Consider the following 17,649-nt stretch of genomic DNA (forward strand, 5'->3'; position numbering starts at 1 on the left):
AAAGGTAGATAAAATAATAGACCCACCCTTTAAAGTAGACCAAATTGTTTATGGAAACCGGGTTTCTGACCTCTCTCCACAATAATGATAAACATACAAGAATGCCACATAATCACCATCCACTCCCCTCCCCCCAATGCATTCAGCAAGCCCCCTCAAGCTGCTTCATGGCCTGAATTGAACTGGTGTTCGAAAGCAGGAGTGCTATATATGCACTCTGCACTCTGTCAGGTGGTTTAGGTTGCATGACTCTTGGTCAAGGCAGCACCTGTGACACTGGAGGAGCCATCTAAAGCAGAGATAGTGAGCTCCAAGTTCTCTTCATCTATCAATGCCTTCTATTTATTGCAGTGCCTGTAGTCAAGAACAGCAGATATCTCCATGGCTCTGAATATGTTCAAAAAAGCAGTGGAAACCTGATTGTTCCCCCAGGCCTTGGGTTAGGATGGTATTAAGACACTAGAATTTTATCCACTTAAATATCTTCTTTCTTCGAGATGCACATGGTAAGGGTGCCTGTTGTTTTACTACTTTCCTGCTTTTAATGCTATATGTTGCAGTATTGGTTGGGCTCTAAATTGAATAACAAATGAACAAACCACTTTTAAATCAATTGGTCAACTAACCTGTAAGGGGAAAAAAACTACACGTAACAAAAATAGTGACTGAAACTGACATTCCAAATTCCATCACAGCACTGCAAAACACTTAGAGCCTAATGGTCCATCCACAAGGGCAGCAATCCCACAACAGACCTGCTGGACCAATTTCACTTGCCAATTTCCTTTGAGACTTCACAAGCCTCCTCGTCCACACACTAAACTGTTCACACTAGACTGGATACATGAGCTTCCTTGTGCTAGCAAAACACAGAAAATACTATGCATACACCCAAGCATTCAAAACCATCTTCAGGCTGCCTTAGCAGGTGGAGAGGGTTGACAATGAAAACATGGCAATGTTGTGATCTCCTCAACAAAATGGTAAATTGATGTCTTCATATCTGGGGAAGAAGTCAAAGTACTCAGTGGAAAGGCTAGTTCAGGCTTTAAACACTATTAGAGAAAAATCAAGAGAGATTTGCATTGAATGAAGTCACAAAGGATCTTACCCATCAATTCAGCTGGAGCTAGGGATAGATGGCACCAAGGCAGCTTCTTCAGGGCAAGTCTTGGCCTTCAGTGTGGTGATCTCTTCTCTTTAAAATATTGGGGGATTGGGTAGGCAAGGAGCATTCCTCTGAACCCAGGAAATGATTTTCAGGAAGAACCACATACTTTGTGGGCTATGAAGCTTTGTTTATGTCACAATCTGGGCTTTTTTATTTTTATCTTATAGCCTCTTAATTCAGCTGCCCAGTATTTGCTCCTCCCTGTATCAATGTGTTTATACAGTACATATCTATTTATTTGTTCATTTGTTTCACGCCCTAGCTTTCTGTTGTGCCAAGCCTTCAAAGACATAGTAGAAATACAAATAAAATTAATGATAAAATGAATACAAAAGCCAAATAACAATGAACAATCTTGTCAAAGAGATGCATCTTCATCAAAATCTACTCCCTGAGAGAGAGGGGACGATGCAGGTAGTTCTTGAGTTACAACAGTTCATTTAGTAGCCATTTGACGTTACAACAGCACAGAAAAAGTGACTGATGACCATTTTTCACACTTATGACTATTGCAGCGTCCCCACGGTCATGTGATTTATATTTGGATGTCTAACAACTGACTCACATTTATTATGGTTGCAGTGACCTGGAATCATTTGATCCCCTTTTCCAACCTTCTGACAAGCAAAGTCAGTGGGGAAACCACATTCATAACCACGTTACTAATTTAACAACTGTAGTGACTCACTTAACAAATGTGACAAAAAAGTGGCAAAATGGGGCAAAACTCACCACAAATTTCTCACTTAACAACCTAAATTTTGGGCTCAATTGTGGTCATAAGTTGAGGACTACCTATAAACAACTCCTTAGAGAGTATATTCTCCTGCCTAAGGGGCTGCCAGAAAGAAGCCATTCAACCTATTCCCAAAAGCACCCGAAGACAGAACACAAAGCAATGGATGGAAACTAATGAAGGAGAGAACCAACCTTACAGTGAGAACAATTATTCACTGAAATAACTTGATAAAGCTCCAGAGGCTTTATAGGAGCCTGGGGAGGGCGAAAAGAGCCCCCCGCACCCCTAGAGGCCATCCGGAGGCTTCATGAGCTTACCTGAAGCCTCCGGAGCACAAAAAAAAAAATAGCCCTACGGGCAAACTGGAAATTCGGGAACGGACTTCCGGTTTGCTCGGAGGTTCGTTTTGACTGCTCCGGAGGCTTCAGGGAAGCATCCTGAAGGTGCGGGGGAGGCTCTTTTCACCCTCCCCAGGCTCCTATAAAGCCTCTGGAGCCTGGGGAGAGTGAAAAAAGCATGCAGAAAATCGGGGGTTGCGCCTGTAGTGTGCGCATGCGCCCTGGGGGAGGTCACGCATTGCATTATGGGTGTGGCACACCTGCACACAAACCCCCTGCGCTCCCCCCACTTATGGCACGTGAGCCAAAAATGGTTCGCCATCGCTGCCCTATACCACTTCAGACAAATGGTTGTCTAATTTATTTATTTTTAAAAATCCAGTGATGGGGCACCCACAACTTCTGAAGTCAAGTTGTTTCCAGGATGGTGGTGTATGGGGGAGGGATTTTTGAAACAGCCCATCCAGCAGAACCTAACAACCCAACAGATTTGTGAAGGGAAAGATTCCAGTCCTTAAGCCTTTTAATGTTTTAAAGGCAATATCAAAAGTTCAATTTGTGCCAGGAAGAAATTGGCAACCAGCAAGTATCTTTCCACACAACCTTTATATGAATGTTTGGCTGCTGCACTTTTTACCACTGCTCCTTCCAGATGTTTTTCAAGAGAAGCTCCCTTAAAGTACTTTGCAATAGTTCATAGCAGCTATAAATCCATAAAATGTACTACAGTGGTCTTAGTTGACCTGGGTGCTTTCAATAACAATGGTTATTGGTTCCTTTTTATGAACACTGTGTGAGGGCTGGGGACACTGCCTTGGAAAGATTCTGTTCATTCCTTAAATGGTAAGGATTATTCAATGTCAGTGGAGGAGAAACTGCTCCAATGGTACTTCTCTGGGGACTTCTGTAGCATTAATTCCTTTATACACTATTATTTCAACATGTGTATGAAACCACGGGGACAAGTTATACTTTGGTTGAGGATGAGGTATAATCAGAATGCTGATGATAGGTAGTTACACATCTCCAAACTAGATCAAGCAAGAGAGACTGTATAAATCTTGATCCAGTATCAAAATCATGTAGGCGCCTGGATGAGGCACATATGATTCTCTGCTGTTCCAGTTCTAACTCTGGACTGAATTTGACTGTCTCTGTGGGAGCAAGACTATAATTTGAATGAACTTCTGGACTCAGAACAACTCTCGTATTCACAGGTGGAAACCACAGTCAAGTTAAGAGAAGTGTCTCTGTCCATCTGTCATGACAAGAAAATCACACAAGTCTCCTTCATCTTCTACCTGAACAGAAAGCTAAATCTAATATACATCCTGTTCTCTGCATGGGGCCTGCAGAGAGCCATGGTGACAGGCCTTGAAGAAACTATTTAGAAACTGTTACAAAAGCAAAATGTGCAGAAACATGATTTGAGCTCAGGGAGAATGGAACCTATTTGGGGGGGGGGAAGTCTGCTCTTTCTGTACACCCTAGAGAGCAAGAGGGAAGGAAGGAAGGAAAAAAGCAAACAGACTTGCAAGATTCCACTACTGCTGCATAACTCAAGTGAATTCCTAGTCTTTTTTGCAATTTGTTCCCTGATCTGGACAACCTTAAAGGGCTGACATGACTAGACACCAAGTGGGATAGAGATGTTTCTGACCAGGCAGCCTCAATATAGACAGTGAAATCCCACAGGACAAGACCCCCAAAGTAATCCAGAAGATTACTCCTATTAGGTTATGAAGTGAAATTGTTAGGTAGCAGGCTCTGCAACCAAACAAGACAGACACAGACTTCAATGAATAAGTAGGACTGCAGGAAAAACAATTGCTACCAATCTGCCTTCCTTTGAGGACCTGTATACCGCACGAGTCAAAAAGAAGGCTGTGAAAATATCTACGGACCCGTCACATCCTGGACATAAATTATTTCAACTTCTATCTTCAAAATGATGCTATAGGGCACACCAGAACAACTAGACACAAGGACTGTTTTTTTCCCTGAATCCCATCACTCTGCTAAACAACTAATCCCCACAACACTGTCAAATTATCTACTAAGACTGTAATACTATTATTCTTCTCTTCCTTCCTAGTACCTATCTCTTCCCTAGTACCTATCTCTTTCCACTTATGACTGTAACCATGTTGCTTGTATCTTTAAAATGTATATTGTTTTATTTGTTTCCTAATTTGATTGCTTATTAGTAACCTATGACTATCACTAAGTTGTTGTATCTCACGATTCTTGATGAACGTATTTTTTTCTTTTTATGTACGCTGAGAGTATATGCAATAAAGACAAATTCTTTGTGTGCCCAATCACACTTGGCCATAAAGAATTCTATTCTATTCTATCAATGATATCTCCACCCTTTCTGGAATGCCTGAAGACAGTAGCTTCTTCTCAAAATCAACAGACTGCCAGATGTCACCTTTGGTCAACTAACTGGAATTTCTACAGAACATGGACATGCCACTTCATCCTAGCTTATTGTGCCATTCTCTGGTGAATAATGCTGGAAAAGATTAATTCCTTGCTCTTCTGTCAATCAGATTTTCATTTTATATGCCAAATCAGCCCTTTCATCCAGGATTAAATGTTATACCAGCAACTGATCTAGCATTAAAGAGCAGGTCTTTCAGGTTGGAAGGACCACCACTGCTGTCACCTTGATGCTTTTGTGTTTACTTATGTGTATGTGTGCATTGTTCACATTGAAAATAATCATGAATGATACTAAGGAAACTGAATCATATTTGAGAAACATTATAGCATAGTGATGTTCCTTTTATGTCCTGTTTAAAAGAGATTTAAACACACACACACACACACACACACACACACACACTCTCCACCCAAATGTGTTCTGCACTCACACACTCCACCCAAACGTGTTATGCACTTGTACACTCTCCACCCAAATGTGTTCTATTAATTGAGAATTCTCATATTTTGAATTGAAATTTGAAATGGTAGTTTCTATCTTATCCAATTTTTATTTTTTTATTTATTCTCTTTATATCTCTCATTTTCCCCAATGAGGATGAACCAAAATGCATAACTCCCATCCATTTTCTCACACTACAGCAGCCTTGGGAGAAAAATTAAGGCTGAGAGAAAACACTGACCCTCAGTCACCATTGAACTTCATGGCTGAACAACATCTGAAGCTGACAGCCGAGTCATTCAGTGCTCTAACAACATTATCACTCTGCTTTTCAAATAATGTCTGATTTAGGCTTGCCAATTTTTGAACTACCCCTTGTGTATATGGCTTTAAACCAATTCTTGATCTGAGACAATTAGCAAGTGATATATCCACTTATGAAAAGATTTGTTTGCTAATTGCTGCCAATCAGTTTGTGAAGGCACTGGTACTGGAAACCAATCAAAGGGTCTACAAGAAAAGACTGAACTAAGTAGGACGGCAGTGTAAGCAGCCTGACTCTAACTGTATTGACTCGAAACTTTCACTAAATTCAATGACATTTATTTATTACATCGGAAATATTAGGCAGAGATAATGTTTTGGTAGTGTTTTTACTAAAGCCTTCAAGGATGCAATCCTATGACTTCAGATATGAGAGAGAGACAGAGACAGAGACAGAGACAGAGAGAGAGAGAGAGAGAGAGAGAGAGAGAGAGAGAGAGAGAGAGAGAGATTATATATATATATATATATATATATATATATATATATATATATATATGTATGTATGTATGTATGTATGTATGTATGTATGTATGTATGTATGTACCTAACTACCTACGTACATACATATGTATGTACCTATGTACGTACGTATATGCATATGCATATGTATATGTATATGTATATGTATATATGTATGTTTGGATAGTGTGTGTGTGTGTGTGTGTGTGTGTGTGTGGAGAGAGAGAGGGAGGGAGAGAGAGAGAGAGAGAAGAGTTAGAATGAAGAGTTTTGTGATCCGTGATCACTAAATGCATCCAGGCTATTTATATTTCCCCAGCTCACTAAATTGACACTAGAATCAAATGTTTCAAATGTTTATTCCCTCCACAAGGATAAAAAAAAAACCTACCACATTTTTACTCTACCAATATGAGCCTGGCATAATATTGGATTTGCCAGAAGCTCAAACTCTGGAGACCACTTAGCAATGTAACTGGATTTATTTTGTTTGGCTGGTAGGAAAAAGAAAAAGAAAAATCACTTCAGATAGCCAACAGACCTTTTTATTTTCCATATCCTAAGGCAAATGTCATGAATGATTTTCACATATTATGAATAAGTAAAAATCAAGTAAATAGTCATGCATATCAACCCTATGCATGACTCCCAATATTCACTCTACACCAGAGATGGGCAACCTGGAATTTCAGAGTTGCTCTGGAAGGCCCTTTTGTATTTCCCAACACATTTCTCTACACAACCATCAAAAACCACCAAGATGGTTTTCACTGACTTGAAACTGGAGTTGCATGAAAATTATAGTTCATTCAAGTTGGGTGGCTAATACATTCAAATACATAAATAAAATTTCCAACATGGGTGGTTGAACAGGTAGAAACAATGCATTTAAAAATTAAAACTGTTTTATTTTTTTAAACTATTGTTGGAAGAAATGTCCATCTGGGTTCAGTTCCAATTGGGGATTGGAAACATGGAGGCTGATTGGAAAGATGGTTTAATGATGGAAAGGACCACATGGTTTGAGGTCCTGAGCAATCAAGCACATGGGTGAGAGAGAGAAAGAGAGAGAAAGAGATTTATACCCTCTCTTGGGCTTTGAACTTGCCTCTTGTTCCTATGAAAGAAATGTATTCTTATTGGTTGTCAGACTCCCATGGGGCCATGCAGGACTAACTTTGTAGGTTGTCTTGAGTCCCATACTTGGTTGAATTTTGCTGGGTGATGAAAGAAAGGGGCCTTGGGCAATTCCTATTATGGCTTAATGGCTTTGTCCTGGTTTGGATCTTGAGTGGGGGCTAATCCTATCACCCTGGAGCTGAAGGTCTTTTGTCTTGTAGATAAGCTCGCACCAAAATATCTGCTGGGGCTGATTGTCTGTGTCCCTTAAGATTTCTCTTTTAGGGGAAAATATTCTGCTTTTTTAATATTTTCTAGAATATTTCATTCTTCTAAGAGAGGGGTGGGTGCTAACTTTCTACACTATTTTTCCAAAGACCTTTCTCAACCCCAAGAAAAATAGCCAGAGATATGGAACTCTGTTTGTATATGGAACATAGCTGTCAGTTTGGCATCATTACCTTCCCATTATAATCTTCATCATCCACTTTGTCTAAACCTTCAGCAGGTCTATGGCTACCCAAAGCTTGATCATGCCTACAAACTTTTGATAGGTTTGTAACTTCCTAAATAAAGCCCCTTTAAATGCCTGTAAGAATGAGTGAGAATGACAAGGTCAGTCAAACTTCGACCTATAAGGAATTATTCTGGACTCCACCTGTTGACCATTTTGGTCATATGCTCTGCTCCACAGTAGAGATCCCAGTGCTGAACAATGATGTCTTGCAGAACCTGCTAGGTTTTATTCCCTTCTGAACTTTTTTTGGTGGGGGACCAAGAGGAAGTATCAACAACTACTACTGGAAGGGCAAAGCAAAACCAAAGAACATATGAAAATCATGCATTCAAAGAAGTGGTCAAAGTTTATATTTTGAAACAATCTAAGGGTCTGATGATGCTTCCCAGTTTGCAACTTATGGACATTGATGATGGTCCAGGAGGATATTGCAGACCACACTAAATGAGTGGGGAGGTGACAATTATGATATTTTTTCAGAATATCATAATTCTTTTTAATTATATTGTATTTGATGTTACATTATTATTTCCACTTGTTATTATTTGTTTCATATGCATCTTTTAATAATGTTATATTCCCTAATTTTAAAGAGTGGAGCTTTGGGGTGATGACAGTATGAACCAGTAGTCTGGTGGTCTTGAAAGTAGGACTCCAAACTTTTATCTGACAAACTTCGAAGATAGCATCACATATCAAGTCTAAGGTAGTAGTATCAAAAATATACTGCTACTGATAACAGAAAACCCAAGACTTCTGAAACTCACATTCTATGATAATCCTTGTGTCAGGCCTGTAGTTATGTTTCTTTTAGGATCTTTGGCCTGCCACACTTTCTATTATTTTCCTATGCTGTTTCATTAGTGTAGTAGTTGGGAGGGGGGAATAGACAGGAGTAGGATTGTGGAATGTATTGTTGTCATTCTTTCTAAAAGCTCAAGGTCATCTTTTGTCTCTGCACCTCGACACCTGACCGGAAGCAGAGGGGTGTAGATGCCAGTGTGGAAGATGATGATTGGAACATGTGATGGATTATGGGGTGTGGGGATAGATCATGAACTTTCAACTGGGTAGAATTCCAGGAAGAGAATCAGAGTTGGAATTCCATAGCACAGTGCCAACATGCCTGTATGATTAAATTGGAACTTTAAGGATGATTCTGCCTTGGTCTCTGATTGATTTCATGCATGGTATTTGGAACACTGACACCTTGCTGCCCTGAGATAGATTCTAGGACAAAGATATCTAGCACAGGGACCAGCAACCCATGGCTCTGGAGCTACATGTGGCTCTTTCATCCCTCTGCTGCGTCTCCTTGTCACTGGTCAGAGCCACAATTGATAGGGCTTTTGGTTAGGAGAGGTAGAGGAAAAAGGATGCCACACTAGGTGGAGACTCTATGGTGGGGGAACTGGATTTTTAGTCAGCTCTAGAATTGAATGGGGGGGGGGGGGTTCCAGTTAGGACTTTTGTGGCTCTTTGAGTGTTTAAGGTTGCTGACCCCTGATCTAGCACAATATTATCCATGTATCAAGTTCATATCTCCACCTTCCCAGAAATGCAGTAGGATGAGTCCTCTCATGATTATCAAATGAACCCAGAATGCGTCTCAGTAGAATGATGAGAAAAAGCATGAGATGCAACTTTTTAAAAAAGGATGAAAAAGAAATGAAAGAAGAAAAAACATTATTATATTCCTGAATGGCAATGAAATCACACCTACCATGCTCTGTATTAAAATATTTTCATCCAGCAAATGAGCCATCCTTTCATTTTCCACTAATTAAACAATAACAATGGCTGCAGTCTTGTAATCATAATGAAGACTCTGTCTTTCAAAAAGGGCACCTAAATTAATCAAGCCATATCAGTTTCAAAATTTCCTGCATGTTTCTTTCAAGTCCTGCCACTTCTATTATTAAAGCAGCTCATCTGCTTAACAGGGCCATTTTAGTGTTCTTTCTGATGCTGCTGTAAAAATGTCACTCTGTTTGATCATTGTAAGCAGTTTCCTCAATTATAATCTATCACAACACTAATGGGAAGGAACCCATTTTGAAGTATTCTAATGTTTTCCCACTTACAGCACTTCACTTTTAATGTAGTCTAGGCCAGCCTAACTTTGTGGCTTCCAGGTATCTTGGATTTACAGCTCACATCAACCTGAAATATCAGAATTATTAAACAAAACTAATCTTATAAAGAAGAATGTTGTGTCAAAAATCTAATTTAGTGCTGCTAAAACCTAAACACCTGTTTTTTTAATCATTGCAAGTTACTTTTGTATTAGCAGACATAGCATTTGCCTATTCAAAAAAATATGATATTACTCCATTCTTAGCAGAGGGAGATCTAAGCAAATTAACTGCCCAAAGTTTCTGGGACTCAGGCAGCATATAAATTTAATAAATTATTATTATGGCTGGTAACACAATCAGACAGATATTTTGATTGGATTTAACATTTTGGCAGTGTGCCCAAGGTGCCTATTACTATCTTTGCTTCATTGGTACTATATTTGCTTTATTTTGCTACAATTGTTCTGTTTTTATTTGCAGGTCTTTTTATTTTGTGGTTTTCTCCAGTTCTTTCTCTGCTGGTCTACTGTCCCCAATTTGCAATGTCCATTATCCAGACGTTTTTTGCTCTTTCTTATCAACAGTTGTTAAATCTGGGTTGTTTTGTAGCATATGCTCATTGAAATTTAATTCAAATAATCCAAATTCAATCCCAGAGCACTTTAGCTTCCTTTTCTATTATTTTGTCTATTTTATGGCCCCACCAGTTCATGCTTATAGGAAAAAAAATATCTTGCAGATATTCCATTGCACCACTGCTAAATGCTTTCAGCTAGTATTTACTTCAGCAACTAGTTTTTCTTCAGTTGTATTTGTGGTATTACCATTTTGGCTTTATGTGTTCAATATTCCTTTTTAATGCACCAATTGGCAAGAAAGTTCATATGGGCATCTCAAATGATAACAAAAATAGCTGCAGGATAGCCTCAGTGTACCAAGATTAAGTTGATTATCATTCCCATCACCATCCCAACAAGCCAATTTCTTCCATATTCACTTCAACTTTCCTCAAAGGAACTCAGGATAACTTTCATAGTTTGCATACAAGTCTCCTCTCATTTTATCCAAATCAACTGTGAGTTGTTAAGATGAAGACCTACAAAGAGACTTTACTCCAGATTCATGTGACTGGATGCCAACATTTGGTGACTTTATTTTTGGGCTAAGGCATTAACTTTTCTTAAACCCCACCCTCACTTAAATATATTTCCATTCTGCTAGAGCAGGGGTCAGCAAACTTAAACACTCAAAGAGCAATTTGGACCTATTTCCCACAGAAAAGAAAACACCGGGAGCCACAAAGGTCCTAACCAGAAGCCACCTGTTCAATTCTGGAGCTGACAGGAAGTTCAGTTCCCCCACCATAGAGTCTCCTCCTACCGCGACATACTTTTTCCTCTACCTGTCATAACCAAAAGCCCTATCAATTGTAGAGACAATTGGAAAACCCTCCCCTTTCCATAGAGTCTTCTCCTGGCGCACTGTGCTTCTTCTCCCCCCCCCCCACCGGAAGCTCCTCTCAAAATTGTGGCGCTGACTGGTGACGGAGCCGCAGCAGAGGGAGGAAAGAACCACATACGGCTCCAGAGCCGCAGTTTGATAACCCCTGTGCTAGAGGTAAACACAATATAAGGTTAAATTAAAGTAATGAAATAAATGTTTGCTACTGAAGGAAGTTGTAATGTGATGGGCAATCACACAACTATTCAAATGATTTTCAGTTCCCTTGTTTCTTCCTCCATGCTCAATGGCTTGAGTTTTTCAGAAGATGTTTTTATTACTTGAGCATCTTGTCTTATTGATAGAATTCTATGGGGATCCATATTTATTATCCTTCTTCCATTAATCCTTTCATTTCTTTTTTATTTTAAAAAAATTATTAGTTTTTACAAACATTTATGGGAAGGGGTAAATAGGTATACAAAAAATTTTGACAGCTACATCGTGCAAAAGGTAGAAATCCTCCCCAATCTCACAACTTTTACAAAAACAAAACAAAACCAAAAAGTAAGAGATAAACATTGGCAGCTTTTTGTTTTACATTGTATCAACCATATATTCAATCATCTCATATGTCACTTCCAACAATTACATTATATCAACAATTGCAATAATGTTTCAAATATACTTATTTTTGTGACCTGAGTCTTTTCAATATTGCTTCCTCCCCCCTGTCTTCTGGCAGAGCCACGGCCCCTCCCTCCTTCATATCTTGTGTGCTGTCCCCTGTTCCATCTAAAAGAGCACTGTGTTTTTTAATGAAGGCCTCCATAACTGTGTTAATTCTAATTCTACTGCCCTCCCAGAAAATCAACATTCCTTCTGGCAATAACCATCTAAACCAAACTCCTTTATTATATACTTTCTTTGATAAAGAGGAATATTTCTTCCTCTTATCTCTTACTTTCTTCGGAATTTGCTTAAGAATGGTTATTTCTTTATCTTTATATTTTAATGGTCCCACCCTTTGAGCTCCTAAAACCTCATCTCTTGTAGTCTTTCTAAGAAATTTAACATGTACTTCCTTTGGAACATTGTGTGTTCTAGCATATGCTGAATTAATCCTATAAATCAAATCAATATCCCACCACTGCTGTTCTTTATCTCTTTTGATATATTCTGCTATTGTAGCCATGATCTCCTTAAGATCTTCATTTTCTGTCTCTGGTAAGTTTTGAAATCTAAGAAAAAAAGACATTCTTTCAAGGTCCATCTTTATCATAAAATTTTCAAGTTCTCTATACCCCTTCTGGACTATCTTAACCTCCTCCCTCAACCCAGTCATGTCTTCCTCCAACACACCAATTCTCTGTTTATTTTGTGTTGTTTGTTTTGCGTTTCTCTGAGCTGTTCATTTAGGTTTGCCAGTTGTTTTTCAGTTCGTCTTGTCACTTCATAATAGTTTGAAACATTTGAGCAACAGATAAAACCTTTGAACTCTCTTCAGTTGTTTTAGGTTGTAGAAATGAGGCAATTTATATCTGTTGTGTAATCGGGCTAGACGTAGAAGATGTCGGGCCCGAAGATGCCTTCCCAGGCGGTGGCTTTTTAGGTCCCATATTAAGTTCAGAGATAGCTACAAATCTTGTACAAAAGAAATGGCGTCTGTGGAATGCACAGCTGGGAGAGTTCGTGGAGGCAAACAATCCCAAAAGTAAAAGTTAGTGCTCATACACAGTTCCAAGCCAGGGGATAAGAATCAAATACTCCAAATCCAAAGGGACCACGTAACAAGAGAGGCTCCAGGAAATCTCCGGGGTGTAGGATGATATAAAGCCAGAAATTCTTTCAAAGGGGAAACTTCATTCATAAGATCAAAGAAGAAGGAGGAAGTTGGCAATCTTAACTCTGCCTTCACAGGGGACCAGGGAGCAAAATGTCCAAAGTTTCCATAAGGTGGATTAGAAAAACAACTCAGCAGTCATCTCTTGCAATTGTAGTAAAAGTCCTACTTCCATTGCTAATAGAAGTGAACAGTTAGCTTTTAACTCTCTCTCTCTCCTCCAAGAGAGAGAGATATTCCAAATGCCGCTTTTTCCGAGGGGGGGGGTGAAAAATCCCCCCTCCAATCTTACAACTTCAAAGGATTGAATTCACAATTTAAAGAAGCTGCTGTTCATCAATTACGTAGAATTAAAAGAGATTGAGGGAAACCTCTCACCGTCCACATTTCAGCTGTTACATCTGATTGATTCTTTCCTTCCAGCAACGCCATGCACCCCCCATGCTCCCCGGCTCCTGGAATGAAGGTAGAAACCCCCCGTGGCTGCCGCCGATCCAGGGGGTCCCAACAAGCCGCCCTACAGCAGGGGGCCCCTCCAAGGCCCCTGTGCTCCTAAAAGGAGCCCACCGAAGAGACGAGCAGCGGACGCGAATCCTTTCATTTCTCATTCCCCTCCCTCTCCCCCCACCCCAGTTCCAGAGGACAACTGTATAATAAGTAGTCCTTAATACCTTCAAGTTCCAGCATAAACGTTCACTGATATAGTGTACTTGATCAAATTCATCAAATACTATGCAGAAATATTTGTTCAACTGTACAATGATGAATGGAGATAATGACATTCTCATGGAGTTCATACATTGAAACCAAGATAGGTATCATTGCCCTATGTCCCACGAGGTAAAGGTTTGAAAATGTTAAGTGGTTGGTCTGTAAAATTTTGTGAACTGGCAGTGGTCTATGAACTGTTTTTTGGACAATCATTAGGTGATTATCTCTGCATAGCTCTCCTTTATTAGAGTTCCCTATGACCTCCCTGTTTGCTGAACCCCATCCTATATTGTATTTATTTATTTATGCACTATGTTCTCAAAATCCTACTTAGTCAGTATCAAAAAGGCAGAGTATCTTTGAAAATGTTTTGTAGGGATATTTTCCCAAATGCTTGGACTCATTTTTGGTCTTGGATCACTTATTTTGGGAGTAAAGTTCTTGGCATGTTGTTTAAGTCCTTGTGCTACCCACAATCCAGCAGGAGTTGTACACTATTCAGTTTTGATTTGATCTGTACTTTCTTAGTCTGTCGCTCTCTATTTAAAAAATAAATAGAAAATACATAAAAGGAACCTTTGAGTTTCATGTATTGAGAGGGAAATAGGATATTGCTGAACCCCAACAAAGCACCTTATAAATCCTTAGGTTTGCCTTCCAATAATCATCTGTTCGCTGTGGTTCTTTGGCAGAAAGATGCTTGTATTTGCAAACAAATAAGTATAGTGAGACCCAGATCAAACATATTTCTTGTTCACCCAGTTAGGTCACAGAATCTTGGTTGTAGAATCATTGGTTGACTGTTGTCCAGCTTACATTTATCCAACCTTGATGTGATAACATCATATAAGGCTATATTTTTTTAAAAAATATTTTATTGCATTTGATTTTTAGAAAATTCACATGATAAAACTAGACCAAAGGAAAGGACAACATTGCAAGTATATCTTCCTTTGTACCCTATCACTTGAGAATAAGACATTTTTGAGTTAAGCACTATAGGACTATACAGCACAGGCATGATTTATTTTGAAGACAACCGATCCCAAAGAAGCTATGAAATTCTTGGTAGTATGTCAAGATAAATTGATGACTTGAATCTAAAATCAATCTAAAATCTCAGTTACAATCCAATAGAGATGTCTTACTGATGTTTCTGTGCATTATATATTTTGACTGTGCTTCTCTGCCATTTTAGTGCCTGTGTGTAAACATGGATGCAAATCATTGTGTTCATCAATTGTGTTTATAAATACATGAATCACCCAATATTGTGAATGGTTAATTTTTACATCTTTGTATGAATCACTATTATCCTGAGCAGACGATAAACTACTTTGAAGACACTATCTCTGACTAATGCATACCCCAAAGACAACATTTTCAGCTGAAGGACAGTCATGCTTGTCTGAGGAAGAAGAATAAGGAAGAAACACTGCTCCAATAATGAGCAATGGCATATCTTTAAAATAGAACAGATTGTGTGTGTGTGTGTGGGGGGGAATTCCTAGGTTCTGAAAAACCATGTAGAAACCCTAGTGCGCCAAAGTTATTAATTTGTAGAGCACTACATTTGTAAGACTTATTTAATTTATTCTCTCTAAATCAGTTATGCAATTTGGATTACAAAACACTAGTTTTAAAATAGGCATCATTTTCCATGCAAAAGGCATATGTATAGTTTCCCTAATTAGGTTTCACAAGAGTATAAATAGCTAGTTGATTTTGTCTAGGCTTGGAAGTTAGATGGCGTTAAGCTTGATTATTATTATTCCAGGCAATCAGGGCGGTAATCTAGAGTAGTTAGTTGGGGAATATAATGTATTTCAAGGATGTCACTGTATATTTTATATTTTACAAGCAGAAGGCCAAATATTATATTATATGGAGTCACATCTGATACCTGTTGTTATACAAACAATACTATGCTCACTAATTTAACAAGTTCCTCATGTTGAAGATAACAGGCAATCAAGAGCCTTCTTTCTCGGAAGGCTAAACACATGGAAAAATTTAGTTTGGAGGAAGTAATTTATGACTCTTATGAAATTGAGATAAGCATTAGCAAATTTTAAAGTGTCCTCATAGGCATTATCTAAATCAAATGTACCATTCATTCCAAACAAAACATTGCAATTCGTAAAATATACGTACATTAATTTACATGTACAGAGACAAATTCTAGAAACATATGTTCAGAGGAAAATAGAGCAGACTCTAATATAGTAGAAAAAACTATGACAGGCGATTTGTATATTTGCTCAATTACTTCTGGAGCAGAATTTTAAAGGCTCACTTTGATCTCACTTCTTAATCTTTAAATCATCCTTGGGCTGAACAGCTCTACAATGCTTTGAAAAACTTTCAGTCCTTGAAATGGAAGATTGTCCACCTTAAGGACAATGGCTATCAGCTACCTTTATAGTGCTGAAGCTGTTTGATGTAATCAGAATTATTTTTAATATTGGAAAATTACTAATTTCCAAGTCAGTTTGAATCCAATACACTATCAGAAAATCCCTGTATCCAGATCAGAGAAAGAACACACATCGTTTAGCTAGCAAAAAAGATTTTATGCTTATTTATTGAGCATCAGCAAACATGAAAATATTTTGCTGAAAAGAAATAGGACGAAAGACTGACAAAAGCACGGAGAAATAGAGAGAAAGAGAATTTCCATAGTTTCGTCAGCTGAAAGGCTTTGCCTTTTAATATCATTTGTTAATCAGAAAAGCTACTAACAGCCTCTTCATTTTTGTCATTTTAGAAATAGACATTGTCTGTCTGTTTATCTATCATCTCTCTTTCTCTCTCTCCCCCTCCCCCCTCTCTCTCACACACACGTTTCAAGACCAGAAGTGGGTTCCTAGCGGTTTGGATCTGTTCAGCCGAACCGGTAGTGGTTTGGCAGCCTGGACCGTTGGAACCAGCAGCGACTGAGGCCTGCCATGCCCCCAAACCGGTACTCCTACAGAACCACCATCTTGATTTTTGGTTGTGTGCATGCACAGAACAATTGTAATTGCACAAATGTAACATTATTTCCTTTTTAAACGTTTCACTCATGCACAGATCTATTTTTTCTGCAAATGTGCATGTGCACGGAACAATTTTTTTCAGTGTTCCAAACCAGCAGTAACGTTGGGAGCAACTCACTCCTGTTTCAGACCCATTGGAATCAAAATTGTGGATAATTTTTTAGTCATTCCAATTCAACTCTTTTATATCAGCAGAACAGAGATGCAAAACACAACCAAGTGATGACTGGATGCTTCAAATCATCATAAAAGCAAGCTAGTTACCAAACTGCAACCGTATGACAGCAGGGTTGATACAGCATTTGCAACTCCAAGGATAAAAATGATAAGTAACTTCTTTTCAAGTCTGCCATAATTTCAGATGATCATTAACTGACTCATTGTAAGTCAAGGATTAATTGCATTACCTGTATCTCTTTTGTCAAAAAGCTCAAAGCAGCCTCACATTGTTGCAACACAAGTGCTGTCCTTTCTTAGAATATCACAAGACATGTATAAAAGGAATGGAGTTTGTAGTTCAATGATGTGTCCTTGCTTTTGTTGTTTGCCATCCCTTGATCGTACTCCTCCAAACTGAATCCTGCTGCTCCCTGTTTGCTGATATGAAGAGACTGGTATCCAGGGTATTAACACAATCTTATATAATGCACTTCGTTCATGCACAGGGAAGTCTGCCAACACTACGTCCTGATCATCATATTATTTTTTTCTTTAACACACTCCAGCCAAAATTTCTTAACTGCCTCCATGAGGCCCAACTTTTCATAAATATTATGGGGAAAATTGGAAATGATAAATAAAACAAATGACCTTTTTGCATTCCCCAGACAGTCTTTTAAGGTTTATTTGGTTTAATTAAAGAAGTACACTAGAACCTCTGGTCACAAACACTTCTGACCATGACTATATCGGGTTCTGACTAAAAAATTCACATTTTTTTTCCTGTGGCCGATTTCCCCTTCTGCACCATTTTTTAGTA

The 17,649-nt window shown here is 38.7% G+C and overlaps 1 protein-coding gene across 1 annotated transcript in view; it reads right to left on the reverse strand.

Moving 5' to 3' along the window:
- Positions 1-17,258, reverse strand: part of MME (membrane metalloendopeptidase) — a 91,559-nt gene extending 74,301 nt beyond the window's left edge. Inside the window, exon 1 of the mRNA XM_081955305.1 lies at positions 17,078-17,258. The gene's annotated coding sequence lies outside the window, so the exon portion shown is untranslated. The remainder of the gene's footprint in view (positions 1-17,077) is intronic.
- Between the last annotated feature and the right edge of the window lie 391 nt (positions 17,259-17,649).

The sequence above is a fragment of the Natrix helvetica genome, assembly GCF_964273705.1.
Source record: "Natrix helvetica genome assembly, chromosome: 5".
Lineage (NCBI taxonomy): Eukaryota > Metazoa > Chordata > Lepidosauria > Squamata > Natricidae > Natrix > Natrix helvetica.